The sequence below is a fragment of the Salvelinus namaycush genome, chromosome 22 (genome assembly GCF_016432855.1).
Source record: "Salvelinus namaycush isolate Seneca chromosome 22, SaNama_1.0, whole genome shotgun sequence".
In the NCBI taxonomy this organism is placed as follows: domain Eukaryota; kingdom Metazoa; phylum Chordata; class Actinopteri; order Salmoniformes; family Salmonidae; genus Salvelinus; species Salvelinus namaycush.
In genome coordinates, this window is record NC_052328.1 from 24,343,258 (window position 1) to 24,354,092 (window position 10,835).

Sequence of the window (10,835 nt, forward strand, 5' to 3'; positions counted from 1 at the left end):
ACCTCTGAAGCGTCAACCTCGACAATAAATTGTTTAGTGACGTCAGGAGTAACAAGGATAGGAGCGGATGTAAAACGCTTCTTGAGGAGATCAAAAGCTCCCTGGGCGGAACCGGACCACTTAAAGCAAGTCTTGACAGAAGTCAGAGCTGTGAGAGGGGCAGCCACTTGACCGAAATTACGAATGAAACGCCGATAGAAATTAGCGAAACCGAGAAAGCGCTGCAACTCGACACGTGACTTAGGGACGGGCCAATCGCTGACAGCCTGGACCTTAGCGGGATCCATCTGAATGCCTTCAGCGGAAATAACAGAACCAAGAAAAGTGACAGAGGAGACATGAAAGGCGCACTTCTCAGCCTTCACGTAGAGACAATTCTCTAAAAGGCGCTGGAGTACACGTCGAACGTGCTGAACATGAATCTCGAGTGACGGTGAAAAAATCAGGATATCGTCAAGGTAAACGAAAACAAAGATGTTCAGCATGTCTCTCAGTACATCATTGACTAATGCCTGAAAGACCGCTGGAGCATTAGAGAGACCGAACGGCAGAACCCGGTATTCAAAATGCCCTAACGGAGTGTTAAACGCCGTTTTCCACTCGTCCCCCTCTCTGATGCGTACGAGATGGTAAGCGTTACGAAGGTCCAACTTAGTAAAGAACCTGGCTCCCTGCAGCATCTCGAAGGCTGACGACATAAGGGGAAGCGGATAACGATTCTTAACCGTTATGTCATTCAGCCCTCGATAATCCACACAGGGGCGCAGAGTACCGTCCTTCTTCTTAACAAAGAAAAACCCCGCTCCGGCGGGAGAGGAAGAAGGCACCACGGTACCGGCGTTGAGAGAAACAGACAGATAATCCTCGAGAGCCTTACGTTCGGGAGCCGACAGAGAGTAAAGTCTACCCCGAGGGGGAGTGGTCCCCGGAAGGAGATCAATACAACAATCATACGACCGGTGAGGAGGAAGGGAGCTGGCTCTGGACCGACTGAAGACCGTGCGCAGATCATGATATTCCTCCGGCACTCCTGTCAAGTCACCAGGTTCCTCCTGAGTAGAGGGGACAGAAGACACAGGAGGGATAGCAGACATTAAACACTTCACATGACAAGAAACGTTCCAGGATAGGATAGAATTACTAGACCAATTAATAGAAGGATTATGACATACTAGCCAGGGATGACCCAAAACAACAGGTGTAAAAGGTGAACGAAAAATCAAAAAGGAAATGGTCTCACTGTGGTTACCAGATACTGTGAGGGTTAAAGGTAGTGTCTCACATCTGATACTGGGGAGAAGACTACCATCTAAGGCGAACATGGGCGTGGGCTTCCCTAACTGTCTGAGAGGAATGTCATGTTTCCGAGCCCATGCTTCGTCCATAAAACAACCCTCAGCCCCAGAGTCTATCAAGGCACTGCAGGAAGCAGCCGAACCGGTCCAGCGTAGATGGACCGACAAGGTAGTACAGGATCTTGATGGAGAGACCTGAGTAGTAGCGCTCACCAGTAGCCCTCCGCTTACTGATGAGCTCTGGCCTTTTACTGGACATGACATGACAAAATGTCCAGCAGAACCGCAATAGAGACAAAGGCGGTTGGTGATTCTCCGTTCCCTCTCCTTAGTCGAGATGCGAATACCTCCCAGCTGCATGGGCTCAGTCTCTGAGCTGATGGGAGAAGATGGTTGAGATGCGGAGAGGGGAAACACCGTTAACGCGAGCTCTCTTCCACGAGCTCGGTGACGAAGATCTACCCGTCGTTCTATGCGGATGGCGAGTGCAATCAAAGAGTCCACGCTGGAAGGAACCTCCCGGGAGAGAATCTCATCCTTAACCTCAGCGTGAAGTCCCTCCAGAAAACGAGCGAGCAACGCCGGCTCGTTCCAGTCACTGGATGCAGCAAGAGTGCGAAACTCTATAGAGTAATCCGTTATGGATCGATCACCTTGACATAGGGAAGCCAGGACCCTGGAAGCCTCCTTCCCAAAAACTGAACGATCAAAAACCCGTATCATCTCCTCTTTAAAGCTCTGATAATCGTTAGTACACTCAGCCCTTGCCTCCCAGATAGCTGTGCCCCACTCCCGAGCCCGACCAGTAAGGAGTGATATGACGTAGGCGATCCGAGCTCTCTCTCGTGAGTATGTGTTGGGCTGGAGAGAAAACACAATATCACACTGGGTCAGAAAGGAGCGGCACTCAGTGGGTTGCCCAGAGTAACATGGTGGGTTATTAACCCTAGGTTCCGAAGACTCGGAAGACCAGGAAGTAACAGGTGGCACGAGACGAAGACTCTGAAACTGTCCTGAGAGGTTGGAAACCTGAGCGGCCAGGGTCTCAACGGCATGACGAGCAGCAGACAATTCCTGCTCGTGTCTGCCGAGCATTGCTCCCTGGATTTCGATGGCAGTGTTGCGAGAATCCGTAGTCGCTGGGTCCATACTGGTCGGATCTTTCTGTTATGCAGATGAATGAGGACCCAAAAGCGACTTAACAAAAACAGAGTCTTTATTCCAAACTTAAACAAAACGGTACTCCTGGATATATCTTAGATGACACCTGCTCACACGCAGCATCTGATGAAGGCAAAAACACGACAGGGCGGAACCAGGACACGGAACAGCAAACATCAAACAAAGATCCGACAAGGACAGAAGCGGAAAACAGAGGGAGAAATAGGAACTCTAATCAGAGGGCAAAATAGGGGACAGGTGTGAAAGATTAAATGAGGTAGTTAGGAGAATGAGGAACAGCTGGGAGCAGGAACGGAACGATAGAGAGAGAGCGAGAGAGGAAGAGAGGGAGGGGAAGAGAGAGGGAAAGAACCTACTAAGACCAGCAGAGGGAGACAAATGGAAGGGAAGCACAGGGACAAGACATGATAATCAAAAGACAAAACATGACAATGTTAGTTTGTTGGTGATGTGGACACCAAGGAACTTGAAGCTCTCAACCTGCTCCACTGCAGCCCCGTCAATGAGAATGGGGGTGTGCTCGGTCCTCCTTTTCCCGTAGTCCACAATCATATCCTTTGTCTTGATCACGTTGAGGGAGAGGTTGTTGTCCTGGCACCACATGGCCAGGTCTCTGACCTCCTCCCTATAGGCTGTCTCATCATTGTAGGTGATCAGGACTACCACTGTTGTGTCATCGGCAAACTTAATAATGGCGTTGGAGTCGTGCCTGGCTGTGCAGTCATGAGTGAACAGGGAGTACAGGAGGGGACTGAGCACACACCCCTGAGGGTCCCCTAGGTTGAGGATCAGCGTGGCAGATGTGTTGTTACCTACCCTTACCACCTGGGAGCGGCCCGTCAGGAAGTCCAGGATCCAGATGCAGAGGGAAATGTTGAGTCCCAGGGTCCTTAGCTTATTGATGAGCTTTGAGGACACTATTGTGTTGAACGCTGAGCTGTAGTCAATGAATAGCATTCTCACATAGGTGTTCCTTTTGTCCAGGTGGGAACGGGCAGTGTGGAGTGCAATAGAGATTGCATCATCTGTGGATCTGTTGGGGTGGTATGCAAATTGGAGTGGGTCTAGGGTTACTGGGATAATGGTGTGATGTGAGCCATGACCAGCCTTTCAAAGTACTTCATGGCTACAGACGTGAGTGCTACAGGTCAGTAGTAATTTAGGCAGGTTACCTTAGTGTTCTTGGGCACAGGCACTATGGTGGTCTGTTTAAAACATGTTGGTATTACAGACTCGGTCAGGGAGAGGTTGAAAATGTCAGTGAAGACACTTGCCAGTTGGTCAGTGCATTCTCGCAGTATACGTCCTGGTAATCCATCTGGCCTAGTGGCCTTGTGAATGTTGACCTGTTTAAAGGTCTTACTCACATCGGTTGCAGAGAGCGTGATCACACAGTCTTCCGGAACAGATGCTCACATGCATATTTCAGTGTTATTTGCCTCGAAGCGAGCATAGAAGTAGTTTAGCTCATCCGGTATGCTCGTGTCACTGGGCAGCTCTCGGCTGTGCTTCACTTTGTAATCTGTAATGGTTTGCAATCCCCCAACATCCGACGAGTATCAGAGCCGGTGTAGTACGATTTGATCTTAGTACTGTATTGACGCTTTGCCTGTTTGATGGTTCGTCGGAGGGCATAGCGGGATTTCTTCTAAGCTTGCGGGTTAGAGTCCCGCTCCTTGAAAGCGGCAGCACTAGCCTTTAGCTCAGTGCGGATGTTGCCTGTAATCCATGGCTTCTGGTTTGGGTATGTACGTACAGTCACTGTGGGTACGACGTCATCGATGCACTTATTGATGAAGCCAATGACTGATGTGGTGTACTCCTCAGTGCCATACTTACATGATTGGAGCATAACATATAAATGTCATGTCACAATATTGCTTCTCTGACAGGGTCATAATTTGAAATTGATTGCAAGTGAACATAGACAGACTAATGGGTGTTTTAGAATGTCCAAGGCTGTAATAGCATGAATGACAATAAAGGTTAAAGGGTAAATTATAAGAAAACTTGTCAGCTCAGTAAATTGCTTTTATTGCATGTGATGAAGCCAATGACTGATGTGGTGTACTCCTCAATGCCATCGGAGGAGTCCGGGAACATATTCCAGTCTGTGCTAGCAAAACAGTTCTGTAGCTTAGCAATTGTGTCACGGCATCTGTGTCACGTACTGCTGCTCATTCTGTTCACCAGTTCTGAAGGTCAACGTCACCGGCACTCTAGGCTGCACTGAACGATGTCGTTACGCGCACCTGGTTCCAATTCCTCACTGATTGTGTTTGTATAAATGTGCCCTTTGTTTCCCCATTATTATAAAAAAATATTTACCTTTATTTAACTAGGCAAGTTAAGAACAAATTCTTATTTTCAATGATGGCCTATGAACAGTAGGTTAACTGCCTTGTTCAGGGGCAGAATGCCAGATTTTTACCTTGTCATCTCAGGGATTTGATCATGCAACCGTTTTGGTTGCTAGTCCAATGCTCTAACCGCTAGGCTACCTGCCGCCCCATTGGGCTGTCGATTAATGTTCCCATGTCCATTGGTCGTGTGAGTACCTATGCGTTGTCTCAGCCTGTGCTGCGTGTTTTTTGCATTGTCTATTACGGTCTCGTCCCGTGTCGTTCAACAAGGTTTACCCTCGCTTTTCTGTTTGAGCACATCCCAATGTTTTGTATACGTGTTTGTTTTGGGTGTATTAAAAACCCAGATGATGTATTCCTGCGCCTGTCTCCAAATCCTTTATACCAGCGTGACAATCTGCTTCATCTGACCACTTTTTTTATTGACCGAGTCACTGCTGCTTCCTGCTTACATTTTTGCTTGTAAGCTGGAATCAGGAGGATAGAATTATGGTCAGATTTGCCAAATGGAGTGCGAGGGAGAGCTTTGTATGCGTCTCTGTGTGTGGAGTAAAGGTGGTCCAGATTTGTTTTCCCTCTGGTTGAACATTTAACATGCTGATACAAATTTGGTAAAACGGATTTAAGTTTCCCTGCATTAATGTCCCCGGCTACTAGGAGCGCCGCCTCTGGTTGAGCGTTTTCTTGTTTGCTAATGGCGGAATAGAGCTCATTCAATGCAATGTTAGTTCCAGTCTGTGGTGGTATGTAAACAGCTACGAAAAATACAGATGAAAACTTTAGGTAGATAGTGTGGTCTACAGCTTATCATGAGATACTCTACCTCAGGCGAGTAATAGCTTGAGACTTCCTTAGATATAGTGCACCAGCTGTTATTTACAAAAATACATAGTCCGCCGCACCTTGTCTTACCAGACGCCGCTGAGGTAACCTGCCGGTGCAGCATATAACCAACCAGCTGTATGTTGATAGTGTCGTCGTTCAGGCACGACTCCGTGAAACATACGATATTACAGTTTTGAATGTCCCATTGGTAGTTTAATCTTCCGCGTCGTTCATCAATTTCATTCTCCAAAGATTGCGTGTTTGCTAGCAGAATGGAGGGAAGTGGGGGTTTATTCGATCGCTTATGAATTCTCAGAAGGCAGCCCGACCCTCTGGCCCCTTTTTCTCCACCTCCTCTTCATGCAAATCACGGGGATCTGGGCCTGTTCCCGAGAAAGCAGTATATCATTCGCTTCGCGCTCGTCAAACTCATTAAAGGAAAAAATGGATTCTGCCAGTCCGTGGTGAGTAATCGCAGTCCTGATATCTAGAAGTTATTTCCGGTCATAAGACATGGTAGCGGCAACATTATGTACAAAAGAAGTTAAAAAATAAGTTCAAACAACGCAAATAAACAATCAAAAAAACACAATCGGTTGGGGACACGTAAAACGTCAGCCTTCTTCTCTGGCTCCATTGTTATATTGTTTCCACGTCATTTCAACAACAAAAAATCTATGTGATGATGAATCAACGTGGAAAACTCAATGGATTTTGGAAAAGTAATCAACATATAGGCATTTCTTCTTTACCTAAATCCAATGACATGGTGACGTGTTTTGTAGATTTCATGTTGAATTCAGGTTAGTTGACAACTCAACCAAATGTATATCAAAAGTAGACATTGATCTGATGTCTGTGCCCAGTGGTTAACTGTAATGAGGCCTGTGTAACATGCAATTTGGCTAATTTAATCTTTTTCCCAGTTGTTATTTTTGGTCTAATGTGCCCTCTTCAGGATATTGCATCAATGTTGTATCATATGCAGGTAGCTTGGCGGGTAGGAGCGTTGGGCCAGAAACCGAAAGGTTGCTGGATCCAATCACTGAGCTGACAAGGTAAAAATCTGTTATTCTGCCCCCGAGCAAGGCAGTTAACCCACTGTTCCTCCGGGTGCCGTGGATGTTGATTAAGGCAGCCTTCTGCACCTCTCTGATTCAGATGGGTTGTGTTAAATTCGGAAGACACATTTCAGTTGAATGCATTCAGTTGTACAATAGACTACGTATCCCCCTTCCCCTTATGAAAGCATAATTTTGCTTCTGATCAGTTTAGAGAATCTTTTGACCAGTCATCATGATAATTAAAAAACAGAAGGTCATGCAGAAATGTCCAGATATGTGGGCCCCAGCCAAGTTCAAAGTCCATGTGAAATCTAAGCAAACAGCATGAGCACTATTTTTCACAGACCTAAAAGCAGTCAGAACCTCACCAACGAGAGACATGCAGGAGGGTGACTTATTGGATTGCAAATAGAAGAAGTAAATTTCACAATATAATGAGGTCATTTCGAGTGAGCATTGAGAGGGCAGCTATACATTGGATCCAGAATTGAGTAGAATTGAGATCCAACTCCTTCGGGATGTTTATGGTTCAATTTCAGATTGCGCTGGAGCTTTAGATATGAAGCTGGTGTGGATTGTTCTGCATTATTTCAACCAAGTGTTCAACCATACTGACTTGTTGATATTGATTGTTTTATAAAAGTCATTTTAATGGACTGCCTGGTGGTTGAGTTTCCTCTCCTCTCTTTCTCTCTGGATACTAACATGATTGGAGCATAACATATAAACTTCATGTCACAATATTGCTTCTCTGACAGGGTCATAATTTGAAATTGATTGCAAGTGAACATAGACAGACTAATGGGTGTTTTAGAATGTCCAAGGCTGTAATTGCATGAATGACAATAAAGGTGAAAGGGTAAATTATAAGAAAACTTGTCAGCTCAGTAAATAGCTTTTATTGCAAGTGAAGGACAGTTCACAGGAGGACAGTTAAGTAAGATCAATGAAAGAGAAAATCTCTTTTAACTGGTGCTTCATGCTCTCTCTTTTTCTGAAACGATTTTGAATGGATAAAAGGACAAATTGCATCTATTATTACAGAGTTATGAGTCTTTTTGAAAGCAGGACAAAATGCCACTCTGGCACTTCACAGTACCATTTGTGAGAAACAAGGAACAATATGTTTTTGAACAAGCCCAAGTAACACAATTACAACACTTGGACCTATTGAAGTGATTATTGACACTGCTGAATGCTTGATGAGTGACATTAGATTTTGTTTGATGAGTAATCTAACGTTAGATTCCAGTTGTATGTGTGTCTAAGTGATACAGGTACAGTTGTCAGTGACTCAAGAGATTCTCCCTTGGGCTGTTTAAGCCACATTCACCTATTAAAAACAATACAAAGCAAGTAGTGGGGAACCTATAAGTAGACCCTGACATTGTATTTTTATTTTCAGACAAACTGCATCTCTGCATGTTATCATCTCCTATGTTAGCCAGGTCCTGGCTGCATGAAGAGTTGACTGTGTACATTTTTCATATAGCTTATGCTGTGATTGGCGCAAAATAGTGTGGGGTAACAAAATGATCCCGCAAGTCCCCAAAGCCTGAAGGCTCGTCCATCAAGTAGTGTTCACTGAAGCCCAATCTGTGTGTGCAGTGCTGTGCCAAGCATAGCAGGGGCATTTCACATTACCGTTACCTTGGCCTTAAGATTTACACCTGAGAGATAACTGTGACCTCACAAGGGGGGAAGACCCCCAACACGGCCAGAACCTCTTGATGATTACAGTTTATGATACACAGAGGCCATTTAAGACATTTTGTGCTCCCGAGTGGCGCAGCAGTCTAAGGCACTGCATCTCAGTGCAAGAGGCGTCACTGTAGTCCCTGGTTCAAATCCAGGCTGCATCACATCTGGCTGTGATTGGGAGTCCCGTAGGGCGGCACACAATTGGCTCCGGCATCGTCCAGGTTTGGCCGAGGTATGCCGTCATTGTCAATAAGAATTTGTTCTTAACTGACTTGCCTAGAAGTTAAATGAATAAAACGTTTTTTTAAAGTATAGTAACTTATAGCCCATAGGTGAGCCTGACTCATCAATAGGTATTGGAAGCTGTAGAAGAATAGAAGAAGAATGAATGAGCATCTGATTTATCTGCTGTGCTTTACTGAGCTGGACGAGGATGATGCTGATTAACTTCAATTAGAATGTATCAAGCGCAGCACTCGCTGCATCTATATTGCATTCCTCTAGTGGAATGTAATGTTTTGGACTGAGTGAGGGTTGATTTTCCCAGTGGGATTCATTTAATGCTAACTTTCTGTTTTGGGTTGTTTTCCCATGGTGTATATTTATTTTTGCTGCCATTGCAAAAACTCAGCTGATCAGTATGTTGTCTGGCACAGTGAGTGTTGCAGTAAAAATTCAGTGAGTTGATGAGCCGAGATGAAAGTTGTGTTTACTGACCATCAAAAAGCAGGATGGAATAGTGCTGTACTCTATGCAATCTTGTTTTAGGATGGAATTATAATTTGAAAGGTTTTAATTCCTTTCAAATGACTCACTGTAACCCCCAATGATTACAGTGTACAGTAGCAGGGAAGCCATGTCAAGGGCGTGAGCAACCTTTCTAAAGACATTTTTGCCCTATTTTTCCTCATGAGTTTCTTCCCCATCCTATTCTAGTTGTCGCTGCTTAGGGTACATTTATAAAGGAAGTTAAGGCTGAATTATTCATTTGATGCTATGAATAGACAAGAACACTGCCATTGAAAAAGACAGCAGCAAACTATCTTAACTTCCTAAGTGGTCTTCTCGCTATCTCTCTCTGTCTCACCCTCTCTCACTGTCTCATTCTGTCCCTTGCTCCCTTAGAATCTCTCTCTGTTTCTCTCTTTATAAGTTTCCCTTTTCCTTTGATATTAAACAAAGAGACTGAATATAGGTTTCAAACCTCTCTGATATTACTGTGGAGATTGATTCGGGTCGCATGCTGTCTGTTGGAGGAAAGAAGGGCTGGCTGTGTAAAGTAGCATTGATTAGATGTGACTGACCAGTGATTGCTTTAATCAGGCCTCTGATCCAGCTGTAGGTTATGCCCGGTTCAATCTGTCCCCTCACTGTACCACAGCTGTAGGTTATGCCCAGTTCAATCTGTCCCCTCACTGTACCACAGCTGTAGGTTATGCCCAGTTCAATCTGTCCCCTCACTGTACCACAGCTGTAGGTTATGCCCAGTTCAATCTGTCCCCTCACTGTACCACAGCTGTAGGTTATGCCCAGTTCAATCTGTCCCCTCACTGTACCACAGCTGTAGGTTATGCCCAGTTCAATCTGTCTCCTCTCTGTACCACAGCTGTAGGTTATGCCCAGTTCAATCTGTCCCCTCACTGTACCACAGCTGTAGGTTATGCCCAGTTCAATCTGTCCCCTCACTGTACCACAGCTGTAGGTTATGCCCAGTTCAATCTGTCCCCTCTCTGTACCACAGCTGTAGGTTATGCCCAGTTCAATCTGTCCCCTCTCTGTACCACAGCTGTAGGTTATGCCCAGTTCAATCTGTCCCCTCACTGTACCACAGCTGTAGGTTATGCCCAGTTCAATCTGTCCCCTCACTGTACCACAGCTGTAGGTTATGCCCAGTTCAATCTGTCCCCTCACTGTACCACAGCTGTAGGTTATGCCCAGTTCAATCTGTCCCCTCTCTGTACCACAGCTGTAGGTTATGCCCAGTTCAATCTGTCCCCTCACTGTACCACAGCTGTAGGTTATGCCCAGTTCAATCTGTCCCCTCACTGTACCACAGCTGTAGGTTATGCCCAGTTCAATCTGTCCCCTCACTGTACTACATTCTTTATTCGTTGTCCATTGGCTCCTCAGTACTCCAATATTATGACTGTCCTCCTTACCTCGCTCCTTAAACAACCCGTCAGGACAAGACCGATAAAGAGGGATAGTAGTGTTCTCTCACAGCTTTGTATATACAATGTATCTGGACGTAGCAGGGTTTATCATTTGGGGAGGGTGTTTAGTTTACATTCCCCAACTGCTGTTTGTCTGGGCTTTTTATAGTACAGAGGACAACCTTGGTGTCACGCTGTCACTCTTCCTGACTGTCTGGCCGTTATAAATATCAGGTTCCGTCTGAGGGATGA